Genomic DNA, 19,008 nt, shown 5'->3' on the forward strand with positions numbered 1-19,008 from the left:
TATGCATTCAGGGAGAAGCAGCAATGTGGTGGGAGTAGAAACCTTACTAATTTGACCCAGCTGTTCATCCAAATAGCTTTTATGTCCTGCCCGCGCCCAGTTTTATATGCATTGTGCATATCTGCTGGTGGGTTTTCTCTGAATCCTTCAGAACATGGAGCATCCCACAATATCTGTCAACTCGTGAAACTATTCCAAATTCTCTGGAGTTTATCCTCAGATTCGCCCTTAGGAATTCACTCAGAATCTCTTTAACATACCTTTCTGCTGCAAATGTTTAAAGAACCATTAGATTTGCTGGACTATGAGGTTGTAGTGGCCAAGTAGTTGTAGTGGCAGCCTAGGACAGATACAGAGTCCCTGTTGCCCTGTGCTACAGTCAACCCTGGCAGGACACTCACTGTGGTTGTGATGTTCTCTGTATCCAAAGGACTATACTATGGTTGGAACTTAGTAAGGGCACGTTAGACACATCCATTTGTCCTTAGCCTTAGAGAAATGTCTTGATCTATTCTAGGTCAATATAGAAATTTCACTGAGGCATCAGCCATGGTAGTTTTGGGTTTCCCCCCTATAATCTTGCTGAATCCTGTGGACTGAGTCCTATTTGCATGATATCATCAACATATTGGATAAATGTGAAATGGTGTAGTGGTTTTCAGGACGTCCACCCTAAGGTTTGCAAAAGAAGTTTCTATCTACTATGAGTTTTAAATACCAAATATTTAAAATAACTGTAACTACAAGGAGTTATTATAATCTAAAAATTACAAAAATGGTAAATTTGCACCCACATACACATAAGACATGAAAGAAGGTGTAAATATAATTTTCATTTTTTTCTTTTGTTTGTAATTAAAGTTGTTATTTTCCTTAGACTTCCTATTTTAAGTTCAAGGTGTTATATATAAACTCCCTAGTAATTACAAGACAAAACGCTAAAGTAGATGTACAAAATATAGGCAAATGATCCAAAGAAGACTGTCAGGCAAAAAAAAAAAAAAAAAGGATGATAGAAAAAATTAAGTAGAAAAGAAACAAAAGCTTCCAAAAAAAATCAGAAAGAAAATTACATGTAGCAGGAAGAGGTAGTCTTAGTAATTTCCACTTAGCCTTCCCACTACATAAATTCAATCTATTTTTTTCTTCTTTTTCCCCCTCTCTCTTTTCCCTTTTTGTCTCTGCTGCCCTTTTGTCCCCTTCCCCCACAATAAACATCTCTCATGTGGAAAAAATAAATTCAATCTATTGCTAAATAATTCACATGGCAATCTTGTCAATTATTGAGCGTGAAGACCCAATTTCATATTCCCCAAGTCTACCTAGAGCTGGTAGTCCAGCCAGCCTAGCATGAACATACACAGGACAGAGAGACACTCTGCCTCAAGCAAGGATGAAGGCAAGCACAACACCAAAGACCAACCTCTGACCTCCACATGTCCATCATGCATGGACAATCTTGCATACACGTGGGAAAAGGAAATCTTGGCATTCACATTCAAAGCACAAGGACTTGTCTCTGGACATAGGAACCCCAAACAACATTGTCTTGCACCAGCTCTATGTTCCATAGCATAGTCAGCACTAATCTGATGCCTTCCTTACTGGGCTGAAGCTTTTCAGCTTTTCGAGATCTCATTTGTTGATTGTTGGTCTTGTTTCCTGAGCTAAACCAGATTCAGTAAGTTCTATGTGCTTGTAAGCCTGATACTCCCTACACTCCCTTAACAGTGGCAGGGTATCAGGTCTTGTAGCAGGCTTGGTCCATCTGGAATTGAGTTTTGTGCACAGCGTGAAACAGATGAGGACCTAGTTTTGTGTTTTCTACAGGTTGAAACCCAGTTTTTCCATCACCATCTATTCAAAATGCTGTGCTTTTCTTCAACTTGTAGTTTTGGCGTCTCTGTCAAAGATCACCTAACTGCAGTTGCACGGGCATCTGCGTCCTTGATCCTGTTTTTCTGTTTTTGCATCAGCACCATGCTGTTTGTGTTACTATGGCTCTAACGTATAATCTGAAATCAGATATAGAGGAGGGGCTAGAAAGAGAGCCAGGTGACTGAGAGGAGGGCTGTGATGGGCTGTTTTTGGGTAAATGGATGACACAGAAGTGACTGTTCAAGACCCCAGATGAACCTTAAGAATAGATCGTGTTCCTGTAGAAATATGTTGGTATCTTCCAGATTCTTATAAAGACAGTTTTTCCGTGTCAAAATCCAGACTTAAGCTGAAAGCTTGGGCAGAGAGGCTGACAATAAGAACTGAACCAGATCTTTGAACTGTGCCTGACCACAGATCTGTCTTTGACTGTGCCTCTTACAAATTGAAGGCAATGAGTTCTTTGGGATGAATTTCCTATGCAATCTCTGCTTCAAGGAGCCTGCCCTCTAACAAGGAAACATGATACACTTTCTTGAATCAAGACAGCACATGTCCACACACTGCATCTTCAAGCAAAGCAGTGAAGGCCTCTCCTGGATGTGCACGTTCACGATCCCATGTGCTCCCTCCTGAGGTCTTATTACTGAAGAGGAAGGGAGTTTTTAACCTGTGTAACATCATAACTACAGTATGTCTGTATAACAGAAGCTGGAGATTACTGCAAAGCACAACTTCTTTTTCCTTGAAGATCTACTTGCTGGGTTAGGGATGTGGCCATGCACAAGGACCCATAATTGATCCCAACACGAACTAAAAACAAAAGTTGCTAAATATTTTTAGTAAGTCATTGTATTCTATATTCTAGGATATCTATTTTTTGAAGCTGTAAACAATTTTATTGTATCTCACCATGCATAGTGACAAGCATATCTTAAAAAATTTAAAGGATAATGGTAAAGATATGAAGATCTGATGTTGATGAGTGTGCAAACGTGTGCACATCATTCTACAGTACTCCCATGGAGGTTGGAGCAAAGCTTTGGTAGTCACCTGTCTCCCTCCACTTTATGTGGGTTCCAGAGCTTGAACTCAGGACAGCAGCCCACTACTACTTTTACCCACTAAGCCATCTTGCTGGCCCATGCAAACATTTCTTCTGTTGTGAAACTACAGCATGGTTTGGTTCTTACATACAAATAATTTCAGGTTCATAAATGAATTTCAACCCCAAATTTTAGACAAGCTTAAAGTAAGAAGCAAATTTCTGATTCCATCTCTGCCTTACTGTCTTTTAAATCTTGAAAGGCTGACATCGTGTTGGAACAATTAGCAATTAGAACTTACTAAGGAGGATTCGTTTTAGAAGAAGCGGGGCCACCCACCCATCTCCAAAAGTTTTAACCCAGAATTGCTCCTGTCTAAAGGAAATACAGAAACAAAGAGCGGAGCAGAGACTGAAGGAAAGGCCACCCAGAGCCTGCCCTCCCTGAGGATCCATCTAACATGTAGACACCAAACCCAGACAATATTGCTGATGCCAAACATTGCTTGCTGACAGGAGCCTGATATAGCTGTCTCCTGAGAGGCTTTGCCAGATCCTCACCTATATAGATGTGGATGCTCGAAGCCAACCATCGGACTGATCACAGGGACCACAATGGAGGAGTTAGTAGAAGAACTGAAGGAGCTGAAGGGGCCTTATCTGATATCAATAAGAGGGGAGGCCTTTGGTCCTGTGAAAGCTTGATGCCCCAGTGTAGAGGAATGCTAGGGAGGTGAGGCAGGAGTAGGTGGGTGGGGGAGCTCCCTCACAGAAGCATGGTAAGGGGGGATAGAATAGGGTTTTGTTAGGGGGAACTGGGAAAGGGGATAACATTTGAAATGTAAATAAATAAAATATCCAATTAAAAAAAGAAAACTATTAACTAGCTCCAATTAATCAGGTTACTTTGTTTCTGTTAATGTTGTAATTTTTTTTTTTTTTTTGGTTCTTTTTTTCGGAGCTGGGGACCGAACCCAGGGCCTTGCACTTAATGTTGTAATTTTAAGACACAATAAATTAAACACTGTAAAAGGTTCTAAAACATGTTCAGATGTTTAACACAGTTACTTTTTTTAAAAAAGCAGTTAAGGTGGAAAGTCCTGCCGAGTACAGACCTAGGATACAGAAGCAAGGGCCCTTTGGAAGGCAGGTGGGGATGCCTGGGTTCCTGACTGTGTCTTTACTTTACCTTGTGCTCTTTATGCCGTCTCTTTAATGTCAAATGGAAGAAACTACATACTCTATGTAGGCTGTCAGAAAGGAGCCGTAGTGAAGTAATTTCATATTGAGACACCGTGCCAATAATGAATGATCTTTCGAAGAATGTTTTTGTCAACAGGAAACTGGAGTCAAAAATGAATAATTGTCTAGTTATTAATCCTGTTTTTCAGGCAGTCAGCTTCCTTTTGTGGTTGAATACTCTCAGCAGTTTGCTGAATATTAAGCTAAGTTTTCAGTTAGCCACTTACGATTCAACACTCGAGTGGTAGAAACACTGGCTTTAGATAAACCTATTTGCATGCCTGCTTCAAGAGCTTGATTACGATGGACTGACAAACCTATAGTGAGTATTCATCACACGTGTAGTTTACAATCATCAAAAGATATCGTGTAACACTTCTATCATGCAAAAAAGATGTTCACCTAGCCTCTGTGTTGGTAACCTCTATTTTCACCCAAATACCAGGTATGCTTCATTAATATTTATTCCTTTTGATAGCTCAGTAATAGCCCATTGTTGGGCTAGACCACATTTTCTTTATCTATGCATCCTCTGGTGGACACTTTGCTTGTTTATGCATCTTTAAAGCAACAGTTCTGTTATAGATCTGATTGTATTCAGTGTGAACACATTTTTGTTCTTCACAGCTGAGTAGAAGTGATAGGACAGATATTCACTAACCACTTGGGCTTCTGAGAAGCGACACATTGTCCCCTTGGGCTTCTGAGAAGCGACACATTACATCTCAGACACTGCCTCTCACTCTGCAACTTGAGTACTCTGTATGTCAGGAAGACTTATGCTCCCATTGCGTACCTCTTGTGGTTAGATTACTTGAACATGTTAGATTGCTTGTGGTTGAAAACATGAACATTTTACCTACATGTCCCTCTCTTCAACGTACTCCTATTTGGGTCTCACGACCTTTCTTGGACCTGTATTTGCCAGATATGTTTTTCATAGTGTTTGGGGAGCCTTCAGCAAGTTATTCCTTCATGTATCCCCTAACTCTGGGGCTCCCCTGGGCATGTCTTTTGCTGTTTTGTAAACCTCTGAGGCTTTGTTCATTTTATTTTTCTATTCAGCTAAATACTGATTTATCTTCCAGTTCCCATGTGCTAGAATAGAACTGCTGCTATGGACAGTTACTACATATCCCAACTGTGAAGTTCAGTTTGTTCTTTGGTAGTTGCTACTTCCTTACTGAGTTACTTGGATGAGTTATTGTCACAATACTTTCCTTTAATCCTTTAAACACAGCTTGGCTCATTCTCTGCCTGTAGCTAGAATAACTGCTTTTAAGTCACTGCTATATCTTGGACTAGCCTCTCTTGAACTCTCTTTTCTATCTGTTTGATTCTTTTATTTTCTGAGTCCTGGCCACATTATCTCTTTTTTCTGTCATTAATTCTGTTAAAACCTGGGGATTTTAGAACTATATATTGTTACATTAATTAATAAAAAGGCCACCATGGTACCTCTGGTGGGCAGGCTGGCTGGCCTGGCCTGTTCTCAGCTTGGCAGACTCTCTGACCTGGAGATCTGAAATCTTTCCACTTGACTTACTACGTTCCTATAGCCAGTTGCTGCCATGCCAGCCCCACGCATCCAAATCCACATGGCTAGTTTGCGCTTCTCGCAAACCCACGCTTTGCCTCTCTGTACCTTTCTCTCTGGATCCCAGCTAAGTCGAGGCATGAAGGAAAACACCACACAATCTTAATTTAGAACCAACAGGTAGCACATCAATCGCTGGGCACATCAACTATCATCCTAATTTGTAAGCTATTCTAAGTTATCTAAACCGGGGGGCCTCTTGTTTGCTACATCTTGTCTTCTAAGCTCCCCCTGTCCAAAAGCAAGTCACCTTTTCCCACCTCTTCTCCTCCCCTCTCCAACCCAGAAGTCCTGCCTACTCCTCGCCCAGTGATTGGTCCCCTGACATGATTATTCATTATGGGAAGGTTCTGCTACAATGTATTATCCACATTCTCATTTCTTTGTTGGTTTCTGATGCAGAGAAGGGTTGCGTCTTGCCTGCTTCCCTTTTTCCTTTAGGTGAGAAGAGTTTTGGGCACAGCCAAGATGAACATCCTAAGGTAGCTATGGTTCAGGAACAGCTCTAACAAAGCAGTCTTCCGCTGTTGGGCCGCCTGTGTACTCTGCCTCGGTCTCACTCCTACAGGTTCATAGACCCTTAGGTGTTCTTAAGCCACATACTAATTTCTTTTTTAATTTTGCCACATACGAAAGCATCTAACATATTTTTAATTTTCTAAACAACCTACTGTGATAATGTAACAAAAAGTACTATAAATGATTCAAAAATTTATCTGTCAATAATTTGGTCAGTTGTTTACCAACATAGAGTGTTTTACAACCTACCTGTATAGTTAGTTTGTAGCCAATGTAGATATTTCTAAATTTTTGCAATTACATACCATGCAACTAAAAATATTTTTTGTGTCTCTCTTCATATGACTGTACAGATGAATCTTTAACGGATAAATCTGAAATGCTGCTTAGTCAATGGGTTTGAACAACTTCAACTTTGCAATTCCATGGATATCCCTGCTGTCTGTGTTACATGAGTTGTGGAAATTACTAAGTTATTGGCCCAGTGCTCATGGTTTAGCTTTGTTGGCATTACTGTTGCAGAGAGTATAGATGGTCCATGGAATTATGTTGGACTCTCTGGACTGAACTGAGAATAACAAAGTATCCAGCGGAAGTGGGCTCCAGCAGGTGGTGAACGAGAGGAAGCGAGCACTCTACAGCGTCCTCTCTGGGCAGAGTTCTCCACTGAAGGAAGCTGACAACGTCATGTAAGCCTTTTGAGATTCTTTTTCTTTGATTTGTATCATAAAAAATGTATTCCTCATAGGTCAGCTTGAGATGGGAGTGAATTGAAAATATACTCAGGGTTTTGAGGGAGAATGCAGTTCGAGAAGACCTGGATTGAGGGGAAGAATTGCCTACCTTCTCCAGGGTCACTATCTCAGCAGCATCAAGGCAGAGAAAGCACCCTGACTTCTCGGTCCACCTTCCAGTCCCAGCTGTGGGAATAGCTCGCACCATTCCCTTTAGATACTACATAGGTGATGCCAAAACTTAGGTTCTAAGGCTACTATTGTTTCCATTTAAGGGGATATTTGAAACATGCTAAAGTTAGAAGGCATTAAGCAATTAGAAGAAAGTCTAAGTCATATTGCCAGTAGGCAAAACAAGAAATCAGATCATTAGAAGGACAGCATAGCCCGACCACACACACACACACACACACACACACACACACACACACACACACACACACACACGCTGAAAGGGAGAAGGATCAAGGAGGGATGGAGGGAGCTGTGGAGATGGAGAAAGGAGAGGGAGAGAGATCAATAGATCAACCAACTGATCAACTGAAAGTTCGATTGTTTGAAGGAGTAGATTGGCAATGCCAGCAATACGGGTGAGAGGCAGTGCTGTGGGCATCAGGACAACTCTGTACCCAAGCTGAAAAGCTTTGTTGTAAGGGCTTCTTGTGATAGTCTTGAGATGTCTTTCTCTAGGGAAACTCAGTCTTTGCCAGAGTGTCTCAAACTAATTGAGGTCATACAACAAGATGGGACGTACTTAAATTTGTTCAATATCACATCTAAAACGTTACCTGTACCGTAACATCTAGAGGGTGCTTGTCCAAGCCACTGGGGACCATCCTTGATAAACTGACTCATAAAATTAGTCACTGCGGCTTCCATTCCAGCACTGATGTGTTAATCACGAAGTCTCATCAGCTCATGCCCAAAATGATTAAAACAGACACTCCCACACCCTCAGTTCCTCTCTGTTCCTCAGTTCACCTCACTAATGGGGATTCCCAATGTCCTAAGAATCCCTGACCTTGGAGCTTCTGCGTGGTGAGACCGTCTGGCCGACCACTTCGGCAGGCTGCTGCCTACTTTCTCACTGTGCCGAGCTTTTCCACGTGACCAGTGCAGTATCTGCTGCTCACATCCTAGCTGCGATATAAGCTCTTAATCTAATTCTCTCCCCATTACAGCCCATTTGGGTTACGTCTACGCCGGTTTCCGATGATGAGCTCACATCTCCACAGTATCGACACCATCGATCACCAGGTGAAGTTAGGGTGTCTCTATTTGTTTCATAAATGTCAACGTTATCATCTCGGTCAAATTACAAGGCGTTGAACTTAGCAATAGTCAGCGTCAGTTAGGGGCTTCATCGAGGACATATTTGATCCCTGGAATTGGGATTTGGAGGTCTGCCTGAGCTGCACCGAAAGATCTTGCCTCAAAACCACAAAGTTGAACAAATCAACAAGAAAAGCCAGACAAATGTCCTAAGGCATTTCACAACTTGAATTTACTTGGTCCACAACAAGCTTGAGCGTACTCTAGGCTCAACCTTCACCCAACCCAAGCAGAGCCCTGGAGGGACTCTATCTACCTAGACTCTTAAAGCCCCGGACCTCCCTGCATGTGTGGGATTGAGTGTGGGTGTGCATGGGCTTAGCTGTGCATGTTGAGGTCAAAGGTGATTGTCCGGCATCTTCTTCCATTGCTCATTTAGCCCCTAGGACTGGCCCCCTTCTAACTCTCAATGCTGGGGTCACAGGCACATGCTACCACACCCAGCTTTTACATGGGTTTTGGGGTCACAGGCACATGCTACCACGCCCAGGTTTTAAGGATATGGGTGCAGGCCATCAAGACCCCACATGATGATTATACAGCAAACACTTCATCCACTGAGCCTTTCTCCCCAGACCAAAACCCATATTTTTAAACAAGCTCTGCAGGTGACTTTGATTGCGTGAATCAGAACACTGACACTCAGTAGTTACTGCATACGCAGAAGGACCATCCTGTGTAGTGCTCTCACAGTTTGAGAGCATTTACCCTTCACTCCCTCACTGTCCCCGTGATCTTTGCCCTGCAGGCCTCTCTCCCCCATTTAGTCCTTGCTTCTTGCTTGTTTCTCGACTGTCTCCCAGGCCTCCCAACAGGAACCCCTGATATTGCCTCCGTCCAGTGTCTGGGCTTCAGATCTGCAGGGTTGATTGTGCTGGGTAGGCACAGCACGCCTTGTCTGTTTTTCCCTGGCCCAGGATGATGTTCGAATTCCTAACAGGGACTCCAAGGTGATTGATTCAGGGTCTACTGCTTGTCTTCCTTCCCAGCCTAGGCTTCCTCCACCGTCCCTTCCATACTCAACAGCTGGCTCAACGCAGCCCCATCTCCTTGTGCTGCCTCTGCATGCCCTTGGCAGACACAGTGCCCTCTCTCACAGTCATACTTATTGACCTGATACTCTCTAGGCGGTTTGAGACATTATGATACTGTATAGGCCAGGCATTTAAGGGACTATGCATGGACCCCGCTACTAAAATGAGCTGTTCTTTTGAACCTAATAATCTTACAGGAAGATTGACAAAATCTCACCTAATAACAGCTTCTTTGGTGGGGTGACTTAGTATTTTCTAGACCTGGACTAAGAATTTTTCATGTATCATCTTTGCAACGATGTTGCAAGGTGCAGGGCTGGCATCTAGACCACTGGGATCTGGAGCCCATAGCATGAGGTACTAGGTGCTGTTTGTTACATTGTCGAGAGGGTTGAAAGAAACCTTGTTAATCACTGGCGGTACAGCCTCCTGAAGATAGTTATGTAAATGTAAATGTTTCCTTCTGCACTTCCACACGCTGTGCTGGGATTGGATACTGTGTGTATTATGTGTGTTGGAGAAAGAGGGGGAAGTGGGAAGAGTGAGGGGGAGGGGAGGGGAGAGGAGGAGGAGGAGGAGGAGGAGGAGGAAGAGGAGGAGGAGGAGGAGGGAGGGAGGGAGGGAGGGAGGGAGGGAGAGAGAGAGAGAGAGAGAGAGAGAGAGAGAGAGAGAGAGAGAGAGAATATGAGAATTCACAGTAGTGCATACCAATAGAAGCCCGAAGAGAGTGCTGGATTCCCTGGATCTGGAAACACAGGCGGTTGGTTTCGAACCTCCTGATGGCAGTGCTGGAAGCTTGTTTGCCAGCACTAACTGCTGTGCTACCCTCTCCAGCTCATGCTCACGTTTATTTTTACAGCAACAATAATGAAGAAACCGCGTGGTAGGAACAGAATAAATCTCAGAATTTCCTGCTCCTCTGCCATGACTCCACCACCAGCTCTCACCAACACTGTCAGGGCTGAGTTGAAATCTTGGCTCTGAGCTTCTGCTTGGCTCCTCGCTTTCGGGAAAGTTATGTAACCCCTTTCTCAACTCCCCCACCGGTAAAATGGAAAATGCAACCACCTGTACATCAGGGCTAAGGCTTAACAAATGATTTGAGGAGGAAAATGACACACTTAGGTTTGTATTTCAAGGTTAATGAATACCAGCAACTCTGTGTACTTCCAACAGGCTATTGATCCCATGATTCCCACGTTGTGCCAAGGGCCAGCTGCCATATGAAGAGGGACCTAAGACAAGAATGGGAACGGCAGTGCTGATTCCATAACGACTCAGAGTCAGGAGGAGATGCAAGCTATCAGTTCTGGTACCCGACCCAGGTTTTTTATTGACCAAAGTTATATCATCAAAGCTTTGATCATTATTGGTAATATTTTTAGAAATTTTAAGGTTTACATAAATTCTATGAATCCCACCCAGGTCATTAGTTCCAACCTCTGCTTCCTTAAAACAGAAACTAAGCACAAAGCAGAGCACACTTCCTCATAGGTTTGCACAGTTTGTCCTTCACCCGGGCACAGCTCTTGTGGTTTCCCCGCAGAGCAGACAGAAGTCTTTAGTGACTGTTTTCATGTAAGAACAGAAACGTGACAGACTAAGGCTAAATTAATTTCTTACAAGGTTTTAAAATTTATGCAAGTAAAGCACCTAGCTCTCTCTGCTCTCTCTCTAGACATTGTTATCTCTAATCCTGCAAGTAGCTAGGAGGACAAGGTACCAACTTTTTGTGTGCTTATAGGTCACTTTTTAATTCTCTAATCTTTCTTTCTTCATCCTAGAAATTCCATAGCCTCATGTCCTCTCTTCTAATACTGTTTATTCCTAAATCGTGTACAAGCCTTCCTCCTATAAGATAAACCCATCTATCATTCACTTATATTTTATCTATCCCTGCCTTTTCTTTGGACCACTTTAACTCTCTCTGTTGATGTCCCCAAGTTCACCCTTGCTGATTAATGCAGCAGTCATTGGGCCAGAGGGTACGTGGGTCTCCTCATGACTGCAAATTCAAGGCCAAGTCTGGCAATGCACTCTTTCTACAAAGACCATGTAGGCTTTTATGGCCTGGTGGTAATGTTGTCTAGATCCTTTCCCGTGGCCCTAAAGGCCAAGAGGAAGGTCTGTTCCTTGTCCTCCCCAGCCTCATGACTGCCCCCATTCCTCATTCCTGAGAATCGCATCTGTTTCATTTACTGTGGTGTGAATAGCTCTGAGTAATGGAGGAAGTATATTCCCGGAAAGGAGGATTGAAAAGAGAGTTGTAAAGACAGCAGATCAGCTTCAGGGCAACAGCATCCAACAGCACACGTGGGAATCATGGGATCAATGGCCTGGTGACACTCCAGGGGCGGGAACTGTGCTACACCTCCCCTTATGCAGCCATGTTGGACCCATGCTTAGACCACAGCTGTCTAAGGCAACATGTGTCGATGAGCTAGACTTCAGCACTAGCAGCAGATATGGGGAGTCCTCCTGAATACCTAGTATCTAGTATATGTCGTATCTGAAGTGCTACAGCCCCACAGCTCATGATTCAAGACGGGAGGCTCGCTCTCAAAAACTCTAGCTGAATTTTGACTTTGACAGACAGCCATAAGTGTTGAAACTATTTCCAATTATAATTCTCCGTTAATTACGATCACTTTCTCTGCCTCGATGTAATGAATGAAGGTTATAATGAATTTCTTATAAAAAAGTGTCTACGACTCTGAAAGGATGAAGCCGTCTAGTGGAATGACAACATGTACAGTATAAAATTTTATACTCTTTGGGTCTAAGGAGATGTATCAGGTGGTAAAGACCTTGGCATGCAAGCAAGAGGACTGAGTCCAATTCCCAGAACCCATGAACACATCTGGGTGCCGTGTCATATGTCAGCATGCCAAGCACTGGGAAGGCACAGAGAAACAGACCCTTGGAGCTCACTGGTCATCCGGCATAACAGGATTTGTAAGTTCCAGGTTCAGTGAGTGCCCTCATCTCAAGAAGTCAAGAGGAGAGCCTTAAAAGGGGGAACAAAATATTCATAGGAGGGAATATGGAGGCAAAGTTTGGAGCAGAGGCTGAAGGAATGGCCATCCAGAGCCTGCCCCACATGGGTATACAGCCCATATATATACAGCCACCAAAACTAGATAAGATTGATGAAGCTAAGAGGTGCATACTGACAGGAGCCTGATATAGCTGTCTCCTGAGAAGCTCGGCCAGAGCATGTCAAATACAGAGGCGAACTCTAGCAGCAAATCACTGAACTGAGAACAGGACTCCGATTGGAGGAATTAGAGAAAGGATTGAAAGAGCTGAAGGGGCTCACAACCCCATAAGAACAACAAAATGCCAACCAACCAGAGCTTCCAGGGACTAAACCACTACCCAATGACTATACATGGACAGACCCATGGCTCCAGCTGCATATGTAGCAGAGGATGGCCTTGTTGGGCACCAATGGGAGGATAAGCCCTTGGTCCTGCCAAGGCTGAACCCCCCCCATCCCCCCAGTGTAGGGGAATGTCAGGGGTGGGAAGTGGGGTAGTTGGGGAGTGTGAACACTCTTATAGAAGAAGGAAAGAGGGATGGTATAGGGGGCTTATGGATGGGAAACCAGAAAGGGGAATAACATTTGAGATATCCCATTAAAAAAAAAAAAAAGAGCCACTAAGGAGGACCTCTGCCATCATTCTCTACATACACCATGCGCATGCTCACATGCATGAACACATGGGCACATAGGCGACAAATGCTCACATATGTGGTATGTGTGTGCACGTCGTAACTCTGTGTGTAATATGTGTGCACATTGTGATTCTGGTGCATGTGTGGACGAAGGAGTTTAAGCACTCTCAAGGAAACATTATAAATGGAGAGTTGTGACAGAGTCCAGGTTTGCTTAAACACAATGCAGAAGTAATGTGTTTTATAGAAAACATGGAAGTGACCTGCAGAGGTAAACATACGTGACTAAAAGGTGCTGCCAAGGAGCAGCCTTAGAAAGCTCCCGAATCTCTAAGACCAAGGATGTTGGCATTGCACAGCTAGGGCTTCTGTGATTTTTCTGTTTCTACGTGTTCTCATAGAGCGCCTGGGAGACAGTAGCCTACAGGGAAACACCTCTGTACACCAGAAGCAAAGCTCCCCACCTGACAAAGACCCTTGTGATGATTAATCTTGATTGTCAAGTGCTTTCCATGATGGCGTGAAATGGGGTGGGCTAAACTCCCAGATGTTAGCCAATTTTACCGACAGCATGAGACAATTTACACTGAGGGTTATAGAGAGTTGCCTGAGTAAATTAAACAACAGAACAAGCCGCACGTGACAAAAGTGTGTCTTTCCCATAGAAGCACATAAACAAGTAACAATCACTATCATAATGAACTGGAAGTAAACTCATTCCTCTACCCGCTACACCCGGGAGGGTCACGAAAGCATAACCTAAGACCATCTGTGTTCTGAAGAAACTAAGGTCAAAAGGCTCATGTCTTGTTTTCTTGGAGTTTCTTGCAAGCACTCGGAAGTCTCACAGGACTCCATTCCTGGATCGTGTTCTGAAAGTCAACATGATGGATTTAGAACTGGGAGACACACCTCTGGGCATGGCTGTGAGGTGTTTCCAGAGAAGACAAACTGGGATGGGGATAACAGTCCTGAACAAGAAAGGGAGGCGAGCTAAACACCAGAGTTCACATCCCTCAGCTTCCTGACTACGGACGGACACCAGGCCACCAGCTGCCTCATGCTCCTCTCGCCAAGACGGAACCAAACTGAACCCTTCCCTTCTTCCTTACACTGGCTTTTATGAGGCATTTTGTCCCAGCAAAGATAAGAGTTATTAATGCAGTCCTGGACCTGGAACAATGGCTGAGGGGACCCATCCCACACTGGAACTCTGCCACCTCAACCAGATGAGCACATTTGAAACTTGTAGAGTTCTAAAAGTTACCTCTTGACATAAAAATCTAATATCTATTAAAAGAACATTCTGCAACAACCATTAAAATAATCTAAAATGAGGCACTTAAGCCTGTGAGTATGGCTTAATAATTCTCTCAAGATTAAACTGGCTTGGTTTTGTAATTTAATGCTATTTTTGAAATATAATTTTCAGTAGATAAAAAAAATTCCATATGCTTAACTTTGAATATTGAGCTCCTCTGTTCAGTGAAATTACTTCTCTTAATTACTGTGTTACAAATTGGTGTCGTATGCTAATTTATCAAGCTAATGGGGAAATTAATAAATATTAAGTAATCAATGATACAGACTGCAAAAGAGAGCATATGACTTCAAGTACGTGAAAGTGAGACAGCGAGGGACGTGTGATAGAACTGCCTTGTCCTGTGAGTGTTGCGATGTGGTGATGTGGTATTAACCCATCTTAATATGGTTGAGGTTTATCTTCTGAATTAGTAATATATTCACACATGTATAATTTATTTATAGACGGAAACCGGAGCAGTGGTCTAAGAGGGGAGGAGAAAACTCTCTTCTGTGTAGACTGCCAGCTTCAGAATCGAAGCTGGGGCCGTGGGAAATTCTCAAAGGGTTCACGTTGGCTCTGTCATGGCAGCAAGCAGAACACAAGGCAGACAAAGGCGAGCTTATAGGAACAGAAGAGCAGTGGTCTCGACACGTAGTCAACCAGCATTTGTGGCATTTCAGCTGCCTTCCTTGCCTAATGCTCATCACGCTCACAATTAAAATAGTTTATTACGTGTGTGCATGTGTGTGTGTGTGTGTGTGTACGTGTGTGTCATGTGCATGAGTGTCTTCAAAGGCTAGAAGGCGGCTTCATTAAACATAGTCCGTGTTTAGGGTATGACCTGAAGACTCATGTCTGTTCAGTTTTGTTAAAGGTGAAATCCAGACATCTATGTTAGCGTTTGTATTGTGGTAGCAATGGTAGACAGCACGTTTGCTCCCGTGCGAAGATCCTAACACACATGTGAACCCAGTCTAGGGTCTACATCACAGCCATTAAAAGGTAGAGTATCGAACTCAGTGGATCCTGTGGGGGACAGCTTAACACAAAACAGAAGGAACAATGGACCGAGTATATGACTGTGAGCTTAAAACAGTCAAACTTGTGTTAAGTAAGACATCGAAGAACCCAGAACATAGGCTCGGGTGCTAGGTCTCAAGGAATGAATACTGTGACAATGAAGGAAAGAGGAATGGGAATGGGTGCGAGTCAGGAATAAACCGTTCTGAGCAGTGTCGGAGCAAATCCAACCAGTCCACCAACGTCTGCGTTTGACCACAGAGGAGCATGGGATCGTCCAGGAATTCCCATGTGTCACAGGGTAAGGCTGGCCAGGAAGGTCTTCTCGTGGGGACTCCTTCCAAATATGAGCCTAGGGGAGGCAGAGGCTTGCAGACCCAGAGGAAGCACACTCAAGATTCTCTGAGCTGGAGCCTAATATTCCAGAAACTCCAGGGAGCCGGGCTGCTGAGAGGGGAAACACGAAGGGGAAAGGTATGAGAAGGGTAGCAAGGTCTGGATTTTGTGGAGGCCTTGTGACCTAATGGGATGCTTTAGCTTTCAATCTGGGTGTAGTGGAAGCCACCTATAATAAGGAGAGGGGACATAAATATCTGACCTCTTTAATAGGGTCACCTGGCTGTTGTGTTGGGAGAGGGTGATAGTGAGAGCTTGGCAGGGGAGAGCCAGAAGAGTTCTGAGGGCTGCATGGCTGCTGGTGAGAGCCAGCAGCACAGCCATGCCAGGAAGTGAAACTGACCCTGTGAGATGAGACAGAGAAAAGTCACCAATGACCACAAAGATTTTGACCTGGGAAGGTGTGCCTGGGAAAGACGCGGGGAAGGCGAGGTGGGCGGCCAGGTTCTAGGACACATCAGGTTTTTTTTGTTTGTTTGTTTGTTTTTGTTGTTGTTGTTTTTTCTTTTTTTCTTTTTTTCCGGAGCTGGGGACCGAACCCAGGGCCTTGCGCTTGCTAGGCAAGCGCTCTACCACTGAGCTAAATCCCCAACCCCTGACACATCAGTTTTGAGGTGCCTGCCAGTCAGCCAAGTGAAATGCTAAGCCGGCAGTCGAGTCGTATAATACGTGGTAATAAAGAGTTTCGAATGCTGCCATGCTTTCATTTTAAGATGGCTAGCTAGCTTTTATTCACCCTTTCTTCCTTTACTGATCTACACACAGACACTTAAAACCTAATTTACTTTAGTGGAGCATCTTCAATCTCAATCATGCAAAACTCAGCTCCCTCAGTGGGCCCTCACAGGTATTATGACCGCCCGCCCACAGCATTTCCAGACGCAGGACTCATTGCTAGAACCCCCTGCTTTCCACGCATAATGAATGCACGTTTATTGGTTATAGTAGTGCTGCTGAGGCAAAGGGGTGTAAAAATATTCTTCGGCACAGTCTCCTGACTTCACCCTCCTTTTCTCATACATATGAAAAATTCTTATAAATAAAATCAAGGAAGGGATGGCTTCATTCCCAAGTCCTGATTTCTGAAGCTAACTCTCGCCATGAAAGCATTTATTGTGCCTTGAAAATGGAAGCAGTTCCCTGCCAGAACTGATTTTTACGTCGCTGTTGCCGAGTTTCCAGAGTTGTTTAGCCCGGTTCTCCTCCTCAAAGGATCAATGATTCCATCTCAAGTCCCAGTAACGCTGGCCGCTGGCCGGGCGGCAGTCGTTCTCTTTCTCCCGGAGGTTTTAATTTTAGTTGTGCGTTCCTAATTGATAGGCAGAACATTATGTCAAAATAATCCGTGGGCTGACATTTCCCACAAATTTGTCATCGCCGTGTATTTTAAATCATGTATTTCTCCAAATATGAAGGAAGAGGACGTGGTTTATAGCTCACTAATGTATACCTACTAAATGTGAGTGGCAGACGAGGGCGGGGGCGGGACTGGGGGCGCAGGGGGCGGAGCCAAGGTTCACAGGGCTGCCTCGGGTCCTGCTGCGACTAGCTGTTTGGTTCTGAGCTCTGAGCGGGAGGTGGGTGTATTTTAGTCTGTGTAGCTGGTTCAGAAGCAACACTGGGCTTTGAAAATTCCAATTTCAATCCTCATCTAGTTAGGAAAAACAAGCGATTGGGATGCGAACAGTTCAGCGCATCTTGTGAAATATTAGGATCAGAATATTCTGTTTGTTTCCCAGAGAGAAATGGTGAGCTATAGACAGGCTAAGTTGCCTGTGTTTTTAAATAGAAATATTTTTTTTCTCCTCAGTTAATAGTGTCCTACTCTGTTATGGCTTTTGAACCTTGGTTTTTGATTCTACAGAGATGATTTCTAAAAACAGATTGTTTTTAATAAAAGGATGTTTTGTTTGAGGACACAGAGAGGATTCTTTTCTTCCCCCGTGCTGGCATTCCAATGACATAATTTTAGCCCTGTTTGCTGTTTATGGACCACTTGTTGACATATTTTCTAGGTTGAGATAGTCATTTTCTGAACCAAAATAGAATAAAATTGGACATCTACATTGCATATACTTATGTGTGTAAGCAACATTTTGGAGTCCTTTGCAAAGGGCTATTTTTAAATGTTCTGCTAGCACATTAAAAAGGTTATCAGGTGGTGCCTTCACAGAGACCACTGAGGACATGGAGACCAGATCAGGATATGGGAGACAGACAATACAGAGAGTGCTTAGAGCCAGGAAAAACGACCGAATGTCTTTCCAGTAGACACGTAGACTCCTGAGATGTGGGACTAGGCAAAATCTCTCATCTTCAGAGAACTACTAAAACCTTCTGTGATCTTAAAAACACAACAGAAAATAAAACCCTCTAGTGCCTGTCCTTCATGATAGCTCAGTTCAAAGTAGAGGTCGGAGATGGGCGTTAGGGCATCAGGGGTTCCTTTTCATTTTACTCTATTTATTTATTTAATTTACTGATTCACACGAGCTGCCAGGGACGAGAGCTACCAGATCTGAGCAATAAACAGAGCAGGAAAAATGCACGGGCTTGGGATGAAAGAGCAGCCTCCCTCCTCAGACTGGGGTGAAAGAGCAGCCTCCCTCCTCAGACTGGAGGACAGAGTGAGCCTTCCACCAGAAGCATGGAATTCCTTTCTTGATTTTACAGAAGCTGTCCTTTTTTCCACCACAGTATAAAGCCTGAGGGCCCTCAGCATCTGAACAGGTCCCCTGGGGTTATGAGTGGACACTGAATTCTTTATCACTTGCAGAGACCTGTCTTCTCATTCCCTCACAGGATCATGTCCCCACCCCAATCCCCACCCCCTTTCTAGTACTTTCCACCTTTAGCCATTTTCCCACAAAGGCAACAACAGCTTCATTACACCAGTCTTCATAAGGGCTCATCTACAAATGATTTTGTGTTCAGCCAGCCACGGGTGGCAGTGCCTGAGGAAAACATCCACTGGGTTATAAACCATGGTGGAGGGGTTCCTAGCCAGGACCAGGCATTGTCTAGACCTTATAGCCACAGCAGTGAAGACAGGAGGCAAGAAGAGTCACTACCTGGTCATCCACATTATATTCATGGGTTTAGCAATTTGACTGACACCCTGGAAACTTTTAAACAGGTTTGCCTAGTTTGTAACTTCCTTAAAAACAAACAAACAAAAACTGCCTTCAGCAACTATTTCTGAGAGTTTGGTGGGGCTTTTCCTTTTA

General features: G+C 43.9%; 1 long non-coding RNA gene across 5 annotated transcripts in view; it reads right to left on the minus strand.

Moving 5' to 3' along the window:
* LOC102548648 (uncharacterized) overlaps positions 1-19,008 on the minus strand; it is a 132,100-nt gene that overhangs the window by 92,048 nt on the left and 21,044 nt on the right. The window contains exon 3 of one of the 5 annotated variants that reach the window (XR_015635777.1): positions 13,698-15,832. The exons of 2 other annotated variants lie outside the window; for them this stretch is intronic. This is a non-coding gene — a long non-coding RNA (uncharacterized LOC102548648). Of the gene's footprint in view, positions 1-13,697; positions 15,833-16,689; positions 17,091-19,008 lie in introns of those variants that run through there. 2 more of the 5 variants (XR_015635778.1, XR_015635775.1) reach the window with 2 other exon arrangements.

The sequence above is a fragment of the Rattus norvegicus genome, chromosome 13 (genome assembly GCF_021556685.1).
Source record: "Rattus norvegicus strain SHRSP/BbbUtx chromosome 13, alternate assembly SHRSP_T2T, whole genome shotgun sequence".
Lineage (NCBI taxonomy): Eukaryota > Metazoa > Chordata > Mammalia > Rodentia > Muridae > Rattus > Rattus norvegicus.